At 43.6% G+C, this 25,447-nt stretch overlaps 1 long non-coding RNA gene across 1 annotated transcript in view; it reads left to right on the top strand.

The window, feature by feature from the left end:
- Nucleotides 1-25,447, top strand: part of LOC133485464 (uncharacterized) — a 232,799-nt gene that overhangs the window by 97,258 nt on the left and 110,094 nt on the right. Inside the window, exon 5 of the long non-coding RNA XR_009790701.1 lies at nt 1,674-1,727. This is a non-coding gene — a long non-coding RNA (uncharacterized LOC133485464). The remainder of the gene's footprint in view (nt 1-1,673; nt 1,728-25,447) is intronic.

Raw genomic sequence — 25,447 nt, 5'->3', positions numbered from 1 at the left:
CATATAGAAAACAACAACAACTATAAGTCTTTTTTTTTTTTTTTTTTTGGGAGACGTTTGTGGTCCCCTGGAAATCTCAGGTGCTCATTCAAGTGCCTGCCCTGCAAACGCTCAAAATCTCCCCAAGAATATTTGTCTTGTTTCGTGTCAAAACGAAATAAAATACAAGTCACTTGTTTGGAGTTTGACTTGTGTCAAGCTCCTTTTTACTTGAAAGAAGTTGAACCAGTGGAGCAAGAAAAAAGAAAACAAAGCCGGCCATTGGCATTTCCCCCCCCCTCTTATTTCAAATAAGAATGAGCTTGAAACAAGTGCAAGCAAGCTGTGTCAAAACAATTGACTTTTCTAGGTGACGAGTCTTATCTTAAAACATCATCCGATTAGTTTTGAGGCTTTTAACGTGATATACCGTAGCACAAATATACTTGGTAAGATTTAGAATTTTCGCTTCACGGCAAGTCGGGAACTTTTCGTAAAAGTATCTTGACAATTGTCGTGGTCACCCTTTGCTTTTTGCTGCGCTTAACGTCTTAACTTCCCCCGAAAAAAGAGACATTATGCTAATTGGAAGAAAGAGTCTTTTGATTTAGGATAATAGAATCCCGTTTGCTGAACGTCCCCTGGAAGTTTACATTTTTTTCCCAGATGACACGCTGGGAATCTATAGGAACATCGGAAAGCCAAAACGGAGTTGCTTCAATGGGCAGAAAGCAGCGTGGGGCTGCCTGTAACGTCTTCCCCGAAGCTGCGTAGCTTTGACTTTTTATTGTCTTTTTTTTGTATTTAGTCTTTTTTTTCTTCGATCGCCATGTGACCGGTGTGTAGGAGAGGCCCATTGAGGAGAGATTTTTGCTGGGACAGAGAGGAGAGGAGAGGAGAGGAGAGGAGTCCATTCGACTGCTCCATTGGTGTCTGCTCTGTCCGAGCCGCAGGGTGAAAGAAGTGTGTGCGGCGCGCGCGCGTGTGTCAGGGAGGTCAGACTAATGTTGACCAACCTGCAAACGATCTCTTCCTGTCTCCTCTCACCTGCATTTCCACCCTCCTCCTCCTCTTCCTCCCGTGTAGCGTCCCACTCGCTCATAGCCTGAACTTTAAATAAGCCCCCCCCTCACTCGGAGGCCATTGTGTGCAGCAGCCTGCGCCCGTCATCTATCACCATGACGGCCGACGTGTTTGTGTCTTAATGTTACGGATGAACATGATTTCCAATCTGGATTGTTCCGTTGAACTTGAAGGGAACTTTGCAGCGACAGCGGGACGCTGTTGCCCCCTTTTCCGCCACAAAGTAGCGCATAGGCTCGGCGCAACTCGACTCACTAACAAAGGTGCGTCTCCATAAATACAAATATTGCGGAAAACCGAGTAGTTCAATTGAGCAACTGAGAACTAGAGTGGGCTAACTCCATTTTTGTTAAGTTCAGTATTGAATCGAGATAAACAAATATCTTTCCGATCAATACTTGTCTAAAACAAGGTTTAGTTCCAATTTGGACATATGGGGGGGGGGGGGGGCCGGCGTCCCAGAAAGTGAAGTTGAGAGATGGATAGAAGACTCAAAAAGTGAATCGCGCATGTTAGTGTCAGTAAATGTTATTTATCAACATTCAGGAATTTCACTCATGTTTTTTCTTATCCCAGCTTGTTTTTTTTTTGTCTTTTTCTTTTTCTGTCAGGCAACCTAGATGATAATGACTGAGATCCAGCCGATAAAACCGACGATGATGACGGTACGTCAGTTGTGGATAAAAGTGAAATTGTATTTCATAAATATCTCAATAGCTGGATCACAATATCTGAATATGTAAGCATTGCCATATTCTTGCATTTCCCCGAGGTCTATTTTTTTTACAGCCATAAAACTTGTGATTTGAAGTTTCCTGCAAAAGGACAAAAATTGAGTTCGCCAAAACTGCCCAAAAAAATCTTCATTTGATCATGTACAGTACATCGGTTGCACACGATTCATATGTGGTAAATGAACGTCATTTTTTGGACTTCTCTAAAATTCCCCAAAATATGCGTGGGTTTTCCCACGTTTGAAATGTGGGAATGAAGTATCCGCGAAGTGAAGTTTCCTAAGGCAAAGTTGTGAGGTGGTTTTAAATGCACTATGTGAATGATCACCAAAGCAATAATGATAGCTTTAAATCAAAGAAACTATTATTAATTATTCATAAATTTTTTGGGGAGACATTTGGGGGCCCTTCTTGACAATTCAAATGTATTTTTTGATTCAATAACAAGGTTGTCATGTACATTTAATGTGATTATTTCTTCATTTATTCTCGACTGCAGGGCATGCACGCATGCATGCGTGATGGGTCCCATGTAAGTTATTGAGGGGGGAAAAGACAATTCGAAGCCGTAAGAAATGGCCACCAAATGAATGGCTGTAAAATCAGGAAAGTGTTCAATTGAACGTATTATTTTGTAAATGACATACCCATTCCCAATAGCAAAATTGAAAGAAAAAGAATCATATTTCTTTGTAGAATTTACAGATAACTGTAGTATAAACGGATTTTTGGATCCCCTCTATATCCCTACATAGAATTTTTCCAGAAAGATTACATGCAATTAATGGCAATTTTCCGTTGTCATTTTTCCATGTGTTCATAAAATACATATTTTGTCTGGAACAGACAATAAAATGTATTTTAAAATAAAATGAAATACATATCCCGTGGTCATAAAACGGGCTTCCCAGAATGCATTGCGCTACGCAATGTTGAATTATTGCAGTCATGAGGACGGCAACCCAGCTGGCTGATTTCTTTTTTTTTTCCCCCCCCCCCCCCCCCATAAAAAGGACTTTTTGCTTTTGTTTTGAACAATGTTGTTTCTCCCGGTCCAATTTTGAAGCGGGCTGCCAGCGAACCATCCGAGCGGGGTCACCGCGCTGTGGAAAGGCGGGCATATGCTTCCCGCCTGGTGTCGGGATGCTTTGTTGAAAATGTGGGCAGCCTGCATCATCATCTCCTCCTCTTGCCAGCTTTTCATATTTCAAGCCAGCGAGGGTTTAATTACCAAATGATGACAGTGTCACGTGGTACGAGCGCGTTCTGTTCTGTTATTTGCCAGCAAGTGTGAACACCTTTTCGAACAAAAATGTTTCTTTCTTTTTGTTTGCAAACATCACGGAAGTCGGCACGTGTCGAAATGCGGGAATTACGGAACCACGCGCTGGAGGCGGGAGGCGAACGCACAGTAAAACATCTGTCATTTGTAATTCCCACCTCCTCAATGGCTGCTCATGGATTAAAGATGAACATCTTTTGTCTTGACAGATGGGAGTGAGAGGGTAAGGAGAAGTGTGTGTGTGTGTGTGTGGGGGGGGGGGGGGGTGTTTAAGGGGACGCTGATGCATGCACATCCCATTTCCGTTTGCGTATGAGCAACACACTTGGGCTAATCACAGTGGGTGAAAAAAAAAAATCATGTCTTCTCACTGCGGGCAATGTCGCCGTGCGCCTCAACTCCAGCTGCGGAGACATTACAGATGTGTTTCATCGCGACGGCGCGGCACAAGAATGTGACTTTAGGAATAATCCCAATCGGGATCAATTGGAAAAGCATCACATTCACTCGGAGTCGCCCCAAGGCAGAAAACGACGAAGCGCCGGCTTTGGGCCTCGTGACCGCCAACGGCAATTAACGGCAAACAAAGCACGGGGGACTCGTTTTTATTGGAGTTGATTTTATTAGACTTGAGTAACAGAAAAAGTGAAAGTTGAGATGAAGAAGTTTTTTCTTCATTTTTAAAATAATAATAATACTAATCCTGATTATTTTGACTGAAGCTTTTGTCCATTTTAAGGCCTAATTATTCAACTTTATATTTCGGTAGCCTAATGCATCATTTCCTTGGTGATTTTTAACTTACTGTCACACAATATCAATAAAAAAATACCAATGTGCTCGCTAATTATTTGTATGTCTGTGTAGCTCATGAGTCATCCCAGTGATGGTCATCTGCAAAGGTTAAATCGAGGTCATTGTTCTCTTTTTGTTTTCTTAGTTTCTCAACATGTTGACCAAATGACAAACTGCTCGGCTACCGATTTGTTCTCACCTTGTTCCAAATATCGCTTTTCAATGACGTGACATCATTATTTTAGTTGCTTCACATTGCATTTGAAGTCATTGTTTTATATGGCAAAATTATTTAATTGGTTCTTGCACTATATTGATCATCTTGTTGTTTGGTTTTTTTTTTTCTTCAAATTGAAAAAAAATCCCCCAAAACAAACATGACACTTTTCCAGTCAATGTATGCTATTTATTCAGCATAAACATTAGTCCGTGTGGAAAAATGATCCCTGCGAAATCCTTCAATATAGTGACAAATCCAAGATATATGTCCGATTTAAAAATCTGTCATCAAGTGAGAGTGCAAAAAGTCAACCATGATGTGGCGAAGGACGACTGTATTCGGAAGGCACTTCATTTTTCACACATCACACTCGCCATGTAGGCTTGCTCCCGTCGAGCCGTAATGACCCTTTTAACAAATAGGACAAGAAAAAGAAAGTTGCCGCAGACTCGCCAGGCAGAAGGGAAGAGTGTGTAAAAGACAGAGAATGTCCAAAGTTTGGGAGCATCTCACACTCAATAAAGAAGAGAGAGTGCAATGTGTCTACTGCAGAGGAGACCCGTCGAGGAAACGTCGTTAGCTAATTGAATAGAGCCGAGTAGCACCAGTTCGAACGAGCTGTAATCCCTCCAAAGGTGCTCAAGGATAGACGCGACGGGCAGTAAAGGAATGGTAGCAAACGCCGAGTTACTAAACACCTTCGCTGGCTAGCAGGCAGCCGACTCTCCACTCTCGTTCGCCGACTCCGACGTCGCTCGACGAGCCGGGCCCCGCATTCAAAGTCACACATGCTACAGTGTAGCTAGCATGTGGCGATAGCGACCCCAAAGGAGCAAAAATAACACCGGCAGCTCCCATCCATATTTTTGTATTGCTATTATGCATATATTAGGCTTTAACATATATAAATACAGTAATCCAATAAATATATATATATGGTCACTACTTTTCCGATTTTCCTCTATCAATCTAAATCAACGAGGGACTATGATCTGGTTTTCCCCACAGATCAGTGGCGTCATAAGGCAAACTTTGTGGAGTTTGAACAATTCGGTGTCTTTGTTCAAATTGTCATCTGCCTGTTGAAAAGGGCGGCACGGAGCAAGAGAAGTCGCCTCACATTTCTTGTTTCGTCTGTGCGGTCCACGTTGACGAGGCTGCGCGTGCGCGTGCGCGCGCGCAGGGTTGTTCAGTGAAGTGAAGCGGACCACCTGAGAGTTGTTTTTGGGCATTAGTGCGTGTTCTCTTTTTCTGTGTGTGTGTGTGTGTGTGCGATATATGACACCGGCCATCCGAAGGAGGCGCCTTGCTCGCTCGCTCGCTCCCTCTCCGAGCCGCATGAAAGGGAAGGCCTTAGAAGCCCGTTGAATGAAAGCCGCTCTTCAATAAAACATCCGAGTCTTTCAAGTAACACACGCTTGAGATGGCCCAGTAATTGACTTTTGGACTTTTAGGATTTACATGAACCCTCCAAAAGCAGCTTACCTGTGCAGCGATGCCCCTTGAGTCCACATTTATTCCCTCGCTAACGTGGATTTCCATAAAGATGTTTTTTTCTCCCCTCCTCCCCTTCCCCTTCTTCTTCTTCTTCATCTCTGATAAATGCAAAACTACCCACTGTAGATAATTTGAGGGATTTATTTGGAGTGCTCAGATTTATTTATCTCAAATAAGAAATCTGGCCAAATAAATCTTAATCCGTTTGGCGCTGTTTTAGTCGTCGCTGCCTTGCAGATTGGACTCAATAATGGCTCTTTTCTCAAATTTGCATACAGGGATTTATCAATTCTTTTCTCTTAATCTACTTGAACTGATTCTGTACTTAAAGTAAACTCAATTTAATGCTTTCCATATTATTTCCTTTCCCATTATTCATCCTCTTTTTTAAGTCGTGGAAATCCCCATTTTCGAATGGTCTTTCGGAAATTTGAAACAAGAAAAGCATGATGCGTTAAACTTACTTAACGAGACACAAACACACACTCGTAGTGGATTGCAAACACCTCGCTCAGTTCCTATTAAAGGAAGAAGAGGATTTGTTAGCGTTTTGTTCCTTAGTGACTCAGTCCTTTTTTCCCCATCACAGTTCAGTTGTATTTCACTTTTAAGTACAATACATTTGTGTTTGTTTTGAATCATTTATTTCAGTACAGTTTTTGAATTGAACCTTTATTTGCAATACATTTTCATTGTATCATAATCGTATTCATTCGTAATTTTCTTCTATTTGAGCACCGTGTCGATGTTCAAACTGGGCATAATGTTACAATGGCTGACAATAATAATAAATACAAGGAGAATGTAAAGAATTCAACTAGTTTTATAATGTGCAATTAAGCCGAAGTCTGTCTCTCTCCCTCACACACACACACAGGAGTACATTTGTGTGTGGAGGTGTGCCTTTAAGGGGCGTGGCCTAGTAAGTGACATCAGGAGCCCGGAGCTCGTCTGCTTGACCGTTTTCCGCAAGGTCATTTCAGTTTTAGCCTGTGCGCCATGCTCCTTGTGAGTGATTTCATTTTGTATTCATGTGCTTGACTGAAAGTGCAAAGGTGAAGGCTCCAGCCACTGTATACTTTTTTTTTTAATTTTTTTTTTTTAGGTCTAAAACCTATGCGTCATTTTTAATGAACACTTACCACCAGGGCTTTACATCAACTTTTTTTGGTTTTTTTTGGCTCACCAGCCACTCCGGCTAGCGGTTTCCCAGAGTTACTTGCCACTCAGCATTTTCACTAGCTGCAATTTTGTCGTTGGATAATTGTTTACGATTATTATAACTAGATGAACGAGCTAGATGTTCAACCCTTTTACATGTAAATGACCGCTGCGCAGACACAAAATAAAACTACACACTGTAAATGTTTAATGCAACAAGAACCACTATACATAGCAGGCTTCTGAGTCTGAACCACCACACAAACTTAAGTCTCTTTTCAAATATACGCCTCAAACTCAACGCGTCAAAGCAGCAAGTGGGAGAGTCAATATTATCCACCGCTGCTGAATTGCACCCGCTTAACGTCACGCCTTGCTTACCACGTACAGTACTGGATTTTAATGTTGGTCATTACGATGGTACATTTATATATATATATATTTTTTTAGGTGTTACTTTTTGTACAAATCACTGCCCTTAAAGAAAAAACTTAAAAATGTCTATTTATGGGTGTCACGCTACATTTTCACCTGCTGTCGTCACGTATACAAAAAAGTCTCTCCGTGCAAGTAAAAGGCTTCATCTCACTTTGCACACGATAAACTCTTTAACAAGACGGGCAAAGGAACGCTGAAGGAAGATCTATGGGAGGGGGCAGAGGAGCTTGGCAGATTGAATTAATTACCGCATATTAAAATGTTTGTTTACAGAAGTGAGCAGCTACAAGAGGTCCGTTGTTAATTAATTTAAGGCGTACTTCCCGCCAGCCTCGGCGATGTGTCACAAGCCGCACCAGCTAACTCCCCTTGGCAGCCACCCGCCGTCTCATTGGATATCCATCAATTGCTGCGAGGTGTGTGCGCAAACAAAGATGCACCGGGCCGCAAATTAGAGCCAATGTTAACATGATTGCATATTAAGATTTCTCATTAGCACAAAGCGGGATGGGAAAAAAAAAGTGCGGGAAGTGGCGTAATACGGCGCACATGCGTACATACGATATTTACTGGAACGCTGTGGCTGAGGCTTGCTTGCATGTGCGACGCCTCTCCGTACGTCGCGGACAGATTGGCGCGAGTCGGCTGGTCTCGGGAGGTTGCCTCTCACAGACAATGATGCGTGGAACTCCTCTTCGAGGTCAGCTGGACCCGCTCCAGAACATCATAGTGTGGGTAAAGTGGGTGGGCCCGACTGAACACATGTAAGGGCAGACACTCCACTGCGGGGGGAACAAAAAGGCCTACATGGCCCATCGCCTCGCTCGAACCAAACCAAACCAAAGCAAAGCAAAGCCAGGCTGCCGACCTGACGCACGGGTGCCAATACCAACAAAAATAGAGAGAGCTGAACAACCTACAAAATGTATCAACCGCGGGTGGTCCTCGGTTTGCAATACAAATGCGCGTAATAACATTCAGATTTCAACAAAATGCATCATACTCACCCGAGATGCCGATTGCTGTGTGCAGATTGCTACAGACGCGTTTGGCGTTAAAGTTACATGGGCCAGTACGAGGCAGCACGGCGGACGACCGGTTAGCACATCTGCCTCACGGTTCAGAGGTCGTTTCTGCGTAGAGTCTGCATGTTCTCTCTGTGCTGGAGATGGTGTCGCCGTGTTATAAACCGTCAAGCCGTGGCTATTTTAACGTGAACAGATAATACTGCTGTGGCTTACTAAGGACTGTAACCGTTAGTTTGTATGATTTTTATTTTATTTTTTTTCATTACTTGTACTGTACTGTACTGTAGTGTACCCCAGGTGGCCAAGGCGCACACACACACTGGAGGGAGCAGCACTATGTCCACTGAATTGAAGCAAAACACGTGGCGAAAAACTCTTCCATTCTTTCCATAAAATGGAATGATGTCATTACTCGATGTTTTTAGACACTAATGTAGAAACAAATCATTGATACTAAATTGTATAACTTCTGCCCAGCAAAGTTGCTAGTGCTTCCTCAATCCAAGCCTCATACGCAGCGCTGCAATTCGTGCGTGTGCAAGTGTGTGAACGTGCGTGCACTCGTACAGTAAGTTAGAAGAAGGGTTAGAAGAATCGCAAACAAATGAAGGCCCGTAGTCTCAAAGTGAAATTGATATCTCCTTGTAAACTTCACCGGGCCTCTATTGTGAATATGGAGAAGGCTGCATGCCCCCTTTTGCTCCCGGGGGAGCAAAAGGGGACCTCCCCTTTTCCACCTTTGTCACACCAAAAAAATCGCTCGGGTGCATCTATTTTGTGCGCGCGTTCATCAGTATTCACTCATTCATCGTCTGTCCTAGCAGATGAAATGTGGACCAGCTCGGCGCAATGGATGAGCCTCGAATCCACTTTGTCGCATGAAGGAGGATGTCTGGAGTTCAGTCTGGAATTCAAATGGAACAATACCCGTGCCCCCCCCCCCCACCCCCCATTTCCCTTTTGGGGGCAAGGCAGAGGCGTATATTTTACTCAGCAACTGAAAACTTTTCAATTTGTGTGCAGAGTCCTCAACTGAACCAAGCCGTGAATAAAATGCATCAAGGACGGAGATGCCAAAGCTCCAAAGGCAGAAAGGTGGGAGCCATTGAAAATCATTATTTGCTTCAAATGCTTGAAACGATATCAGGTTGTATGGGCAAATAACACAATGAAGTTCAAAAGAGCATCAAATAAACGAGAAGACCCCGGTAGTTATCTTTATCTGAATAAGATGAAATATGATCAAATGAATACAACACAATCCAGCAGTCTTGGAGTATAACACGGTAACACAACAAATGCATAACCTCATATGATAAAAACTAACAAAACCACTGGCAAAACAAAAATATGACATGAAATACAATTATGATTACAATACAATTACAATTCAAAACAAAAATATGGAAATCAAATAACCTTATGTGTGTGTGGGGGGGGGGGGGGGGGGGGGGAAATGAACAAAAATATATCAATTAAAAACACAAACATCGATATTGGTAAAAAAAAAACAAAAAAAAAACATTGAAATCAAATCAAATAACAATGAATGCATAACTACATCCCAAATTACATTAAAAAACAAAAACAAAACACAAACCTAATTTTAGTAGCCCAAAAATGAAATCAATGAAAAAGATGAAAAAAACAAACAAACAAAAAATTCAGCCTTATTGGAAAGACTTAGTAAATACAAATGAAATGAAATGAAATTAAAACAACACATAACATTACCGGCAAACCAAAGGAAATAAATATAAACAAAATGACAAAAACAATCTTATTACTGGACGAAATAAATATCAAATGAATTGAAATGAAACAAAATAAAATAAAATAAAAACTCAAAGAAAAAAGGCAAAATAAAATAAAATGACGTGAAATGAATTCAAATGAAAACAGCACGATGCATAAGCTTGTTGGCGAACAAAATAAAATAAAATAACAAAAATTACAAAAACAAACTCATTGGTGGACATAACAACTATAAATTGAAATAAAATAAAATACAATAAAACAACTTACCCCACTGCTAAAGTAATTACAATAAAAGGAATTGAAATGAAATAAAGCAAAAAACATAACATAAACATAACCTTATTGGCGAAGAAAAACTATACTTCAATTTTGCATTATTTCTTTTACAAAAATGACAATTGGCAGACATTACATATATAAAATGAATTGAAATGAAAAAAAGCAAAACAAAGTAAATATAACCTCATTGGTAAACAATATTTTTTGGAATAGAACTCCATGGAATTTAATAAGAAATTAGAAAAGCAACATAATTGCTGAACATAATCCAATGAAATAGCATATTTGCGAATCCCACCTACAATAATCCTCAGCGCCTCACGGTCGACCGTGACAAAGCCGCCCGCTCGTGAGCCGACTCGCTGACCTGCCCCTGCCCCTGCCCCTGCCCCTGCGTGGGTCACAAACTCAGCAAAAGTTTACAACGCCGAGCCAATGAGCCTCGCGAACGTGTCAGTTCAAAGCCGCCCGCACGGTGGGAGCGATGTTGATACGGGCACGGATCAATGTGGATTTGATCATGTGCGATAGACGCTCATGGGGCTTGCCTTTCCCATGTCGGATGCAACTAGCTGCTCATGTCCACTCTTTGGGTCAGCTTCTGATTTTTAAATATTTTCAACAACTATTTCCACTTACGGATTTTTCAAAAGAGTCGCATCTCAAGTCATCTTTCACCATTCAAATGAATGGAAATGCCTTTAATCCGTTCCAGTCCCCCATAAAAACCAACCAAAAAATTGGAACGTCTTTTTTAATAAGAAAAGTCTTTAAATTTAAATAGAATGTATAGAATTAAACAGTTTGTGCGTCATGATTCCATGCTTTAATTCAATGGCCGTTGTGCAGCTCCCTCTGGTGTGCGTTCTTTCGCCACCACCGAAGAATATAACACAGTGGAACCTCAATAAAACGGACCCCGATATATATGAAGCATTTCGGATAAAACGGACTGTCGGCACTGAACATTCATTCATTCGTTCATTCATCTGCCGTTCCGCTTCTCCTCACCAGGGTTGCGGGCGTGCTGGAGCCTATTCCAGCTATCTCTGGGCGAGAGGCGGGGTACACCCTAAACTGCTCGCCAGCCAATCGCAGGGGACTGAACAATGTGTCCCAAAATAGTTCCCATTTGTTACTTAAAATGCCGTTGACAAAGTCGCTTAGTTCTAGAATTGGCCGCCTACGATGAGCGCTGTACGTCAACAATGTCACTGTGACCAAGCACACCGACAGGTTTGAATAAAATGTCAAACGTTTTTGAAAATATCCATCCATCCCTTTTCTGAGGATTGAAGCCCGGTCCTCAGAACTGTGAGGCAGACGCTCTAACCAGCCGCTTATTTCAATATTTCTTTATAATACCTTTGTGCTGTACTGGGCGTCTTACGCCACAGAAAATAAAAAAGAAATCATTTTGTACTGTACAATGAGTACATATGGCCTCCCCCCAAAAAGTGCCTCAACATCAATACGAGTTGAGCAATTTTGCATTCAGCTGGCTGACTTTCATCAGACAAAGTCACGTGATGCTTGCTTCCATACATATATGCTTGTGTCATTCTCTTTCTTTCCTGTTTAGTTTTCGAGTAAACTGAAACTGGGAGTGGCAATAAACAGCGAGAATTGTTGCCAAACTGAACATTGGTAAGTCCAATTTCTGGCCTGAACTCGAAGACAACAATCAAATCAAATCAAATCAAAGAAATAAATCCGCAAATCGGGTCACTTGTAAGTCAAGGGCCACTGTATTTATACTTGCGGACGTGTGTGCTTGCTCTTCCCCCGCCGCTCCCCTTTTTGCAATCCCGGCCTCCCAGAGCTACTTCATAATGATCTCCCCCTGAAAGGTAAATCAATTATATAACAACCACAAAAGAAGCGTTTTGTCATAAAATGCTAATTAGTTAGGGTCCTGACCTCCCTCTCGGCACCCCGACCCCCCCCCGGCTGAGGACCGGGGGCGGGTCGACGGTCGGCACTTAACGACACGCAAGGCAGTCGCACGCCGACGGAGGCCTTGTGGCGCCTTTGTCTTCATTCGTGGCGGGGCAGGCGGGGAGATGAAGTTCCTGCCGCCGCGTTTATCAATCACGGAGGGGCTCCAGCTGTTCCGCGGTCTTCGGCCTGTCTTCAACAGCCGGCCTTACAAATTGTCTGAAAGGGGAAGGCGCGCCACGCACGCACGCACACACGCGCGCATATGCTAGCGTCAACATGCGTGCGCACGCTCGCTATTGTTCACGTCTGGTGACTGATGTCTTTGGAGGACGCGGGCGGCCCTGCCGTCTGCTCTCCGCAATTACAGGACGGATTAACGGCTCTTTTCCTCCGACACGCCTCCGCCGCGCCTCGGAGGAATCCCGGCATTCCGGGATGAGGATCGCGTCCAATTACCGCTTAATGAATGAAGGAGACTCCTGAATGGAGGCTGCCGGCAATTCGCTGCCATTTTTGAGGGCATCGATCGCCTGATTGCGGAGAGCCTCTCTGAGCGTTTCTTCCATCCATCCATCCATCCATCCATTTTCCACCACTCTATGACATTTCTGCACACTAGTAGCACAATTTTGGCATAGTAGTAGTTTAAAAACACATTGCTAGTAGCGCTGTGGAAGGAAAAAAAAAAAAAGACTAACTCTGCTAAGTCCCCCGCAAATATTGGTCGACGCAAACATCTCTGCCTCGAGGCAGTAAAAAAATACTGAGGACAACATATTGGTGCCGCCCGGAACCATTTGGCCTCTGTCCATTGTTTTCTTGGGGGTCGGGAGAGGGGGGGGGGCATCCCTGAAAATGCTTATTTGCAGTTCATCCCGACTTATTCAAGAATTTTTGGGGCGTTAAAACAAAACAAAGGTCGAGTATGCCAAAGTTTTTTCTCCTACTATGCGCGAAATGTCACAAAGTAGAGGAAAAAAAACAATACTAGTCAGACATCGTCGTTCTACTAGTGCACCCTAGCCATTTAACTAGTGCGCTGAATTGTTTTACTCGTGAGGAAAAAGAGCGTACGTGTACAAGGATGCGGAGGAAATGCTCAAACAGCTTTGGATAACCGATAGTGTCCTGAAGTGAAAAGTTTCTGGTGTCACACGCGCACAGATAGATGGACGTAGGAATTAGGTGACGTCCAAGGTCGAACGCTGATAGGATTGTTACTCCGCTGGTGCCCGGGTGTCAACGGCGTCTGCACTCTCGCTTTTTCATCATATTGCGCGCATCAAGAAAACAGCGAGGAGAATGAAGTGAGGAGAGAGAGACGGGAGGCTGAGAAAGAGCAGCAAGGGATACAAATTGATCGTTTGGTGGCCAGATCAGTCATAGTCATGCGGCGTGGATGGATGAACGTCTTTGACGGCCGACGCAGGTTCCGGCGAGGGGGGCTCGGGGGGGGGGGAGACTCTGAAAACAAGAGAAATTGGTTGAGGGCCTCTCGGGAGGGGAATCGATGTGTGAGGGGCATGCAAGCGCCCCACTGTTGTTTGGAAACTTTGAGAGGTCTCGAATGTGACAGTTGAATTCTCCTCTGAAATGTTTGGTTTGCATCCTTTTAGTTGAGCTGGGAATGGAATTCTCCAAAGCGGATCTCCCCACAAAACAAACTTCAAATCGATTTTCTCCATTGAAATGAATGGAAATGCCATTAATCCCTTCTAACCTCCTCAAAAAATCCCAAGACAATTTGTATGTAATTTCAACAAGGAAAAAAAGCCCTCTGTAATACTGAACATTATAAAAACACACAGTAATAACATCATTAAACAGAATGTAAAGAATGAAACAGTTTGTGCACCATGATTTACGGTTCAAATCAATTAATTGTGATAATCGTGGGGGGGGGGCAGTATAATAGAGTCATACAGGCAAATGCAGAAGAGTCACCAAATATCCACAACCTAAAATGTTAGAACCCTTCCACTATTTATGCTAATCGCTAGCACACCAATTGCATGTTCCCGTTGGTGTTAGCATCGAGCTAGCAGGGGCATTGTTTACCTTAAACTCTTCATCTAGTTCAGGAAATGTTTACCACATTTCACAAGTTCACAAATATTCAAATCAAATCAAATTCAATGAACATGATAATCAAACTATATTTGACACTGATTCCCTATTTCTCGAGCGATTCCAACTATTCTTCAAACTGTTCAGCTCATTCAGGCCGTTGATGACATTCCCAGAATGACTCAATTCTTAAGAGCTGTTTGACACATTGACAGTCCCTCCTCCTTCCACATTTCTTGACAGGTTTAAATGCTTCGGACTTCAAAATCTTCAGCTCATTCGGGACAACTATTTGACATTCCCCAAATTGCCAAATTTCCACCATAGAAATTGCACATTTCGAGCCATTTTACACATTTCCGCATTTCTTGACCGCTGCACATTCTCAACGATTTCAATGAATCCCGCAGCATTTCAGTTCAGCGTCCACACGCCCACAAAGATCGCACGATCCAGCTCCGACCACAGTTCGATTAGAGACGGACCGCTCCAACCCAAATCCAATCCATCTCTATCAATCTCTCCGCCGCCGCCGCCGCCTCATTCCCAATTGAGCTAAGAGAGTTTTATGAAGTCTATTTTCAGGGTGGAAAGACAAATCAAATCTCCAGCCAGCTAATGGGCCTCCTTTGAATTGTCACATTTGCTCGATGATGACTTTGCCGCCTCTTTCGAACGACATCGACAGCGAGTCGCTAATGACTCATGTGACAACTCCCGGGGTTTCTCCTAACTATCCCGGCGAATGTCAACAGCGGAGCCCTCATTCCTTTTGATGACCTATTAAATATTACGAGGACCCCCTCCTGTGTTCACTGTCGTCTCACTCATATCAAGATGGTGTTTAATGCCCATGAGACAAACAACAGGCAGATTAAAGCCATTACACTCTGCTGCACTCCCACGTTCACCCTCCGCAAAGTGGAGTTGGGATGACTTGTTTAATAGCTTTTTGGCGTGCGCAAGCGTCATCTCACATGTCATACGCCTTACGATCCCATAATCAAGCGATAAGATAGCCAATAAAGGAACGGGAACGCTTCTCGAAGACAAACGCTGGTTTGACTCTCAATCAAATGGCAGCCATTTTGGTGGATGGTCATTTAATGGCACGCGAATCAACCTAGGGAGCTAATCGCACGATGAGGCGCGAGTAAAAATAACTCCTCATTTTCAAGAATAATGGCGGCGCGATGTTAAATGATCTTTTTTCAATTCCCTTCCGCGGTGATGACGGCGCTCCTCGAGGAAAATATTCATAAAAGCTAATTGAAGTCGTCACTCGGCGGGCTTATTAAAATGTTTGAATGCGTCTCGTTTAGCACGCTGTAAATTTAAATTCCAAGTCTGTGGAGAAAGAGCAGGGGAAGACGTACCGCGATGAAAAGCGGGCCATTGTGGACTTGGATCGGAACGGGGAAATGATCAAACTCATCTTTCTGTTCTTTACATGATATTTAGTTATGTTATGCCACGTTCACGTGTTGTCTCGCTCGTTAGGTTTTTGTGACCACCTGTGCCGTGTGGTGCTATTTACTGGGCTTCACGCAGTCAGGATTTTTGGGGCCGATCACGGATCAACGAGTTTACAAAAAACGATCACCGATCATGTGTCTATTTAAATGACTTAAATGAATTCATTTACTGTCTACTGAGTATCTTCACAAATCTTCTCTCGTCAGGTCATGTTTTCTCATCGGTCTGGTCGAACCAACATTACAACATGACAGAAATAATGGGTGCTAACTTGCTGTCATTCAATTACTTTATTGTAATGAAGTTACTTTCCACACACGGAAACTTTAGAGCACGATTCAACGTAATGCCGGCATGTTTACGTACAACCGTTAGTGCTAGCACTAGCTTGCTAGGCTACATAAGGTTTTGTTGGCCGCTTGCGAGCGGTATCGTATTACAAGTACGTGAACATACCTCAAGCAATCCTTGAACGAATGTCTTCTCCCGAGCACCGGTGACCACCACCACCACCACCACCACCACACGTTTTCCCCCATTTTGTTATTTCTTGACCAACACAATATACGCGCGATCTGTTGCTGTTGTCGTGGGCATGCTAACGAGTGTATCCGGTCGCGTCTGATTTGACAAAGCCCAGTGATCGTGAATAACGTCAAAAGACATGCGACAAGGCTAAAAATAAACTTCTGAATTCAAATATACTGTATATGACGGCGACGCGGAGTAAATGCCTTTTGGGGATCGGCAAATTATGACATTAAAGCTGATCAGCCGATCGGCATAAAATGCTCGTTATCGAGCCAATCGGGTCTAATATTTGCTTCCGTAAACACGGTGCACCACGTGACGCCGTGTTTTGTGGGAAGGCGTGTCACTTCACGGACACATTCCGTGCACATTAGAAGTCACATTTGTTTTTGCAATGTGAACGATGACGTCAAAAGATGTGATTTAACCCAAAAACAAAACAAATTGGGCATCATCATCGTAGCCTCAGACAGAAGCGCAATTTCTGTCATGTCATTTCCGAGCCCCCATCCCTCACACTTGCGCCATCTTCTGCGCTCTTCCATCTTTCTCCCTCAAGGGGTTGTCGGGCGTCTTAGCAGAGACAAAGAGAGAAAGGCGCGACACAAATCTCAGGGGGTCCGGGCAAAGTGCAAGGGAAGGTGGGACGCCTATCTTGAGCCTGCTATCTTTGTATACGGAGGAAGGAGTGATCGCGGCAGAAATGGTCCAATGTCTCAGCAGGATGGGGGGGGGGTGGGGGGGATTTGTTCCCTGCTTCAAGGTGAAGGGGCACATTTATTAATTTCTCCGGAAGTTACAATGAAACTTTACCGAGTACTAGCCATAAATAGTAGTAGCCATAAATTTGCCGGCGTCGTCATCTTGAGCCGTTTATGACGCCGCCTTCAAGGACACGCGCGGCGCGGTATTTGTACGCCATGATATCCATTTCATTGTGCCCATATAACGCAAATGAGAAAATTAAGAATAAAAGCGCTCGGCGCCGGCGCCTCCGCGCTGTAACGTGCTGTAAATGTCACATGATATTTGCGACACCCTTGTCTTGTGCCTTTTTACAGTCGCGCTTATGCTGTTGATGTTGTCTGGCTTATGCAAAGTAACAACAGGAAAAAAAAAGAAAAACAAAAAAAGAGGGGGGCACCACAGGGGGGGTTTGGTCATATTTTCCTTCCGTAGCCACATGACCTGCCAGCTTGTGTTTCCCAGCATTCATCATGGGGAAAGAAAAGGCCTCTTGACTGCTCACTTGTCCACACACGTCCACGGCGAGCGAGATCAACTCATGCTCTTTATTGATTGGGCCTTTCAAAGCCTCTCGGAGCCTAGGGAGTACGTTAATGCCATGAGGTCTCTCCAGGGGCCCTCGCGCGTATTCCTCAGTGAGCTATCGAAAGGACTTCATTAATGGTCAATTACTAATATCTAATGAGGTTCATTGTGTTACGCCGCCGCCGTAAGTGGGCATCTGTCGCTCCGAAACATGTGATGTCACCACGGAAATTGGACGAGGAACACGCGTGCAATTATTCAAATGTGGCCTGTGGACTGAATGTGGACTAGACTACACGGAGAAGGGAGGCTGCGACAATACCGCTGACTTTTTAGTTGAGCCGTTCTGCTTGGTGTGAATCTTTTAGTGCAGCGAGGTGCACATTTGTTGAATGAAAATAACTCGCCACCTTGAGTTTATGAAACATGGTCAACCCAATTCAATATGCGGTGTATATGTATATATATATATATACAAACAATGTGGGTGGGGATAGATACGTGACCTATTGAAGCCGCCTGCGTTCATCACCATCTTGTACCGTATTTGATGCGGCAGAGCGGTGACAAATTTAACTGGCAGAAATTGTGACAATAAAACTTTTTCATTACCAACTAGTTCAAAATAAAAATGTCTGATGTCGTGTAACATTTATGCTGAAGACATTTTCAAATAAAAGTTAGTGCGATATCATTCAAATGTATTTACAATTTGAAATGCAAAATATTCCCATTTTTCACGGTCGTGTCTTTTAACAGTATTCAAATAAAAACAATGATGTGATATATTGTAACATTCAAATACATTTAAAAAAATCCTGACACATTTTTCCTAAAATCTTTTTGTGACAAAATGATTTCAATTACATTTTGGATATGTCAAATTCTACGAAACAGTTTGACAAAAAAATAGTGATTTTAAAATCAAGCGACAAATTGACATTAAACTTGTATATTATAACAATTTTAAATGAAATGTGTGATGTTTGACAACATTCCACTTAAAACATTTCAAAATAAAAACAGTGAAACATGAAAAGACATTTGAAGTGAAAAATGAAACTTTTATGACAAATAAAATGTATGATGTATTGTTGCGTACACCTTTTGTTCCATTTTTTTGGTTGGTTTTTATTTCAAATGTAAAAACTTTGATGAGAATATGCGGCGGGCCAATAACAAAAATGTGTTGCGGGCCGCAGATGCCCCTGGGGCCAGCCTTTGCGCACCCCTGTTCTGGCATACCATATTAGACCTCCCCCGTGATTTTTCTGGGCCTGTTTATGCAAGGCTGTCTGCTCCCAATTGGCTTTGAGCCCCCCCCTATCCCGCCTCTGAAGGAGGCGACTCATCCTTTGACTGCCAGGTTGATATTTGCGGCTAATAAAAGGAATAAATCAGACAACGGGGCTGGAGTATTTCATTTGTTACCCGTATCCCTTATGGGTGACTGATTCCGAAATATAAAAACAGCAATTTCCCTGCTGGGAACGCGCCCGGGCGCAGGAGTTGTTTTCATATTCTGAAGACAAAGTGCATCTTTACTGGCCAATTCTCTGAGGTATCAATCTAACAGGCAGGCTTGTACATTACCTCCACTTCTGCATTTATTTCCGCATTCCACTTTTTTGTCCCACCTGTCTGTCAACGAGCCTCTTTTCTCTCCTGTCGTCCTTCCGTGCCCCGTACGTGCGGACCCTCCAGAGGGCAATAGTCGGCGCGTAGACAGGATGACTTTGCGATGACATTGTAATGACCTTGACTGGGCGCGGTGATAGATCCATGCAGTATCTTGCCATTTGCCGAGAGGTGAAGATTATATTGCATTGGAGATCGCTGGACTCCATGCTAACAGCGCCGTGGAAAAAGTTCTCCGAATCGGCAGATATTTGAGCGTCTGTCTGTCTGGAAGCATTTTTCACTTCATACAGTAAAATGCTTGAAACACTTTTGGTAAAGGATTAAAAAAACCTTTAACATTTTTACAGTACAGTGGCGCCTTGAGATACTAATGACTGGACTTAGCCGATTTGTTGGTTTGACTCGTGAGCCGAATTTGAAACTGAGACTTTGCTGGTTAAATGATTCCCCCCCCCCCCCCCCCCCCCCCCCCCAAAAAAAATGAAACAACCACAGAGCTTCGCCTTTACGTCCGCTAGCTTAATGCTAATGCTAACACAAAATAGGAAACACCATAATGAATATTCACGCAAATCTATGTTGTGGCGTCATAACCCCTGAATGATGTTTGAACACAAACAGTGCAGCAATACACATAGACAGACAATGTAAAAATGCTAAAAGGGATATATTCTTTGTCCTCTTCGAAGACCAACTAATATTACTGCTGAGGTGTTAGGACAGCTCCTCTGTCTGATGTATATCTGTATGTGTTATACTGCCCCCAGGTGGCCAAGGCATGCAGGAGCAGCATAATGACCATTGAATTGAAGCAAAAAGTGTGACAAAACGCTTTCGTTCTTTATATTCTGTTTCATTCTTTTTTTATCAAGGACAATATTATAAAGTGCTATTTTTCCTCGTAGTACAAATACACATTACAACATTTGTTTTTTTGGGGAAGGCTGGAATAGAAGAATGGCATTTTCATTCATTTCAATAGGGAAATATGATTTGAGTGTTTTTAGTTACAATTGTGGAACAAATTCAACTGTATGGTTTGTGTGGGAGCCCTAATCATTGCTCCATCATGTTTGATCACTTTATCATATTTTATCATCATTTTTTAATGGAAAATTTCAAGCGTAATCCAAGGAAGAATTGTGGGAAGCTTTTTTGGGCCACATAAAATTACGCGGTGGCCCTGGAGGCCTTGAGATTTACACCCGTGATGTTAAAAAAATAAAAAAACAAATAATAATAATTTGTTTGTTTGCAAAAAAAAAAAAAAGGTCTGTTCGGTGCACCTTCTTTGTGCCAACTCACCACTCTGTCCCACGGTGCTCCATCCCATCTGTCAGTGGAGCCTTTAGTGCCGGGGGAGCCGGGGTGGCAGCGACTGAAAGCAGGGCAATTGGGATCAGTCGGCGCTCCCCGCCCTCGGCCCCCCACCCCCTTCCATCATCCCTCCCCTGCCATTATCACTTTTTGGCCTGACAACGCAGCTACTTTTCACTTTTGCTGCAGTAATAGAGGCAGGCTGAGTGGGCAGCGGCAGGAGCAGGAGATGACGGACATGAAAATGAGCTTCTTCTCGCGCCTCCGCTGCGAGAGTGCGCAGAAGAAAATGTGCTGTCACATCTTGTCAGGGCTCGGTACGTTGCCGAGGAGAGCTCGGGTCACTTTCCTGCTTAACTCTTGAATGACAGCTTTTATGCAGGCCAGGGTACAGAGAAGTAACGACATCCAATCCAATGTTAAAGTCAGTATTCATCTTTAGCAATGATATATGTACATACATATATATATATATATATATGTTTTTGATGGAATCCAACTCATTTATCTTCAACTCCCAAACATTTTTCACACTCTTGAGAAGCCCCCAAAATGTGCCACTGTGCCAGTTTATGCAGCACTCAAGGTCCGTTTCTTGTGTGCGAAACCCTACGAAAGTTTCAGGAGGACACGCGCCTAGCATAGCAACAGCAGGTTCTTTCAGCTCGATAAACTATTTCTCTTGGATCATGGCCGGTGATGCATTCAGAGCAGAGAGAATTTATGCATTTGCGTATTGTTGTATGTATGTATTGTTTTATGCGTGCGATAAAGTAGCACTTGTTTGTAGGCTACTAATTATCGTGACACCGAGAATTTCCATTAGTCCGTCTACGGCGTTTCACATTTGATGTTCGCATTAAGCTAGCATACTTTCGTTTGATGAAATTGTTTAGTTGTATGGTTTGTTTTGCTTCAATATACATGTTGAATTTCGGTTTTAGAGTCAACGTCAACTAGGAGTGAAATGACAGCTTGAAGCAAGCACACCTGACATCTTAATGGAATAACCGTACGAGTGAGAGAGTGCGAACAAGCGGGAAAGAAAACTTCCAGTGTGTTTTATGTTTATGTCTTATGTCTTGTGCATAAAGCGTGTTGGAAGGGTCAAACCGTATCGCTATGCGGTGGATTTTTGTCGGCCTGGAAAGAATTCTCCGTGATAAAGTTCGAGTCGTCAGCGGGCTGGGGCCGCTTGCGTCGGGTAACGCGCGGGCCCTCGGAGCCGGGCTAACCCCAGCCCGCCGCAGCGCACACGGCAGTACACTACGCCCCGGGGTGCCACAAATATCAGCGTTGTAATTTCACGCCTGTGATTATTATCGCGAGCTCCATCTCTGACTGAGAATCCTCCACCCATCCTCTTTAGTCCTCCCAGCTGAGATACTGTTTAACAGCCTCTCCCTTGGACCCGGCACGCACACACAAACACAAAATATTTGAATGTCTGTTCTCCACGGGCCCGTTTTAGGCTTTCTCATTTCTTCTTCGCCCATCTTCTGTTAATTCTCCGCCATCTGCCTCGGCATCTGTTTGAGGAGCCACACGAAGTGTCTGCCGTAGCGGCAAAAAAAAACCCAACAAATTCAATCTTTCTCGTATTTTTCTTGTTTTCTCTCCTCCATCGATCCCTCAACCGCCCTCACCCATTTAAATGCCAAGCGGAGGCAGCATTCTCTTCCGTCTTTGTCTGGGCCTCAACTCCGCCCCCCACCTGCAACTAGCCCTGATTTAGCATAATCTTCACCCAAAATAATAATAATAAAACAAAAAACCTTGACCCTCCCTCATCGCCTTGGACCCCTGCACACAAACCCAATCACAATCGCTCCATTTAACCGCACTCACAGGGAAACTACACAATTGATGCTTCCTCATCTTTCAATACTTTTTGAAGACTTTATCCGATGAGCTGTCGTTAGAGTTACAATGACCTGGATGAACTTAAAGGTGATTTCATAATCTGGCAAGAAGGAAAAACAAGCACACAGCAAATGTAGCTCACTCCTCTGAGCTTGTTATTTCTTCATTTTTCTGATGACTTTTTCCTTTTCCTCCCTACATTTGAAAACATATATGGCTATACTTTGTACCTCTTCATTTGTCGAAGTAGGCTTGGAACAAGAAGAATGGTAGTGAAGCATACAACTGTCTTTTCTAAAAGTGCAAAGAAGTTACCTCGTTCCACGTGGCGAGGGCGCTCGTGTCGGATTCAAAACGTTAGCTTTCTTTCTTCTTTCCGTAGCTAACATTCAAAGATTGAAACGTGAATGACGGACGGAACCACGGACACAAATACGACTTCACGGACGGACGAAAGTGAAAAATGATTACCTTTGGTTTGTCATATGCAATGGCCTTAATGAAGAGAATTGCTTGATGTTGTCGCTTCCCAGAATGATTTGTGGCAAATGTGCTGTCTTGTGCCAGCCTAAAAAAGAAATCTCCGTCTGATTTAAAAAAAAAAAAAAAAAAAAGCACTGACAAATAAGGCACCTTGTTTTTTTTGTGTGTTATCGTGAGTTAGCCAAGCTGTGGGAACAACCACAATTTTTTTTTTTTTTTTACAAGCATACACTATATATATAAAATAAACAAACTGCCATAAAGGCTGCTTGTTCACTAAAGTCATTGAAAATAGCAGCGCATTTACTGAGATACGCCTCATATGTCGCTCCGTCTCGGGAGTGACACGCGTCCCGTCATGAACTCACGTCCACTGGGACCCTGCGTGCTTGCTTATTTAGCAGTCCTCCAGATGACAGTTAAAAAAACAAAACAAAAACAAGTAAATACAACACTTCACTTGTACTTGTGGCCACGCCACAGGCGAAAGATATTAGCTTCATGTCATTAGATATGGAGCCGGACGCCCTCTGCTCTGCGTCTCCCCTCGGGCCTACATGGATTAGACAGCTTTGTGCAATATGGCCAAACGTGTGTGTGTGTGTTGGGGAGGGGCGAGAAGGCGGCATTGAATACACATGTGACCTCTGACACGCCGGCCGCGTTGAGTAATTGTGATTATGATGTTCAACACCCTTCTAATATCTCCGATTCCCACCCGCGATGTCCTTCCCTTGCCTCTCGTTTTCTCAGCGGGGGGGGGGGGGGGGAGCGTTTGCCTGATAAGTTGTCGCATGAAGTGCAAACTTTTGGCTGATTGCGGAGCTTTTTTTTTCCCTTTTCCCGTCGCCATGGCCGCTATGACCACAGCCTCTAATAGCTGTCCCCGGGCCCCGCCGCGGGCAATCGTGTCACAAATAAACAGGCCGACACAGTCATTTACTGCAATTGTCGCCGCGCTATTCGCAAGCCTCCCCTGCTGAACAACAACAATTATTCCAAATGTCAAAGATCCAAGCCTTTGGGGCATAGACAAATGCACATTAAAAATCTATTACAGAACACTTTCAAATATACATATAGGCTTCTTTTTAGTTTGATAATAATGGATTGGAATTTGTGAGTCGTCTCCTCGTCACGTCATCTCGTCCTGATGAGGAAGTGTGTGCGACGTCTGTGGAGGAGATTCAACATATTTCTACGCCTTTGATTGAGATTCTTTCAATGCAGCTAGATGGATGGATGGATGGATGGATGGATGGATGGATGGATGGATGGAGAGAGCTAAAGATGGAAAAATTGTCGCAGCAGCAATAGTCTCGCATATACACTCGTATTAGTAACAAATACAATAAGTTGCATTGAGGATAAATCATTTCATTGAAGCAAGAATGAAATCGTCTCATGAAGACTGGATTTCAACATTTCGTGTTTGAGTCTTTTTCGTTGGGCAGCGACAACACAGAAGCGGAGAGTAAAAAATAGTAAATATAAGGGCTGCACGCTGATGTATGCTCAATATTGTAATAACGATTATTAGTCAGGATTATTCTTCATGTTCGGCAAAAATCTCCCTTTTTATTGCATTGCTTTTCAACAAACAATATGTAACAGTTTTAAGTGCAAAGTGAATCTTTAAATAGCAGCCGCTACAAAGATGCTACTAGTGTCCTACCGTGACACGCCGCCTCTCCGACTTCAAAAGAAAAGCTTCGTATCCGACTGCGGTGGCCATCGATGCCATTCGAAGCTTTTATTTTGACGTTGTTAACGGAGCCCAGTGCCGGCCATTAATGAAGGCTTAACCGTACGTTCGCCCCCTGGCGGCCGGCCGACTCGTGACCACGGCGTCGTTCTGAGCGCTCCCGTCGCATAGATTTGTTACCTTTGGCCCGTCTCGTCTTTGCGGACCGCTGACCAGTGCGAACTGGTCAAGGAGAGTGCCGCGCTTCATTTAGCGCGATTACGCGCAGATTACGCCCAGCTCCCCTCTTCCATTTTCGCAGCCTCTCGCATGCTTAACCTGTGCACTGGTTCCCCCCCCCAGAAACATCCGCCAGAATCTCAAAACAGTGACAGATTCAAACAGCATAAAAAATAATCCCGCCTACTAAATGTGACCCGGAACGTGCATAGGAAAGGAACTGTACGCGAGAGTTCAAGCGTTTTGAAGCTATTACGTCCTGCGGAACCCGACTGCTCAAAGAGAACCCAAACGCTGGTGTAAGTACGGCGGAATCTCATGAGCGGTAATTTCAAACCATCACGACTCTCCCCGGGGGAGCTCGAAATTGAGCAGATGGCGGATAAATAGCGTCTAAGGGAAGAAAATGAGGGAGTTTCATTGGATTTCCATCAATTACCTGCGCTAATGTATCAATATGGATTCAAACAATGTTATTTGTAATGTTCCTGACAAGTGCCATCAATATATTAATAGCGGCAGGGAGACGCATCAATCCTCATTTGAAACTTTTAAACGAGGCCTCCTCACAATCGCGAGACGCACGACAAACGTACAGAAAGCCGTTGCCCCGTTGCCGGATCCTCGAGATCCAGCTTAACGTCCGTGTACTAGTACGCTCGCTGTCCTCACTAGGAA

Source organism: Phyllopteryx taeniolatus, chromosome 11, assembly GCF_024500385.1.
Source record: "Phyllopteryx taeniolatus isolate TA_2022b chromosome 11, UOR_Ptae_1.2, whole genome shotgun sequence".
Lineage (NCBI taxonomy): Eukaryota > Metazoa > Chordata > Actinopteri > Syngnathiformes > Syngnathidae > Phyllopteryx > Phyllopteryx taeniolatus.
This window is presented reverse-complemented; position numbering and strand designations above follow the sequence as displayed.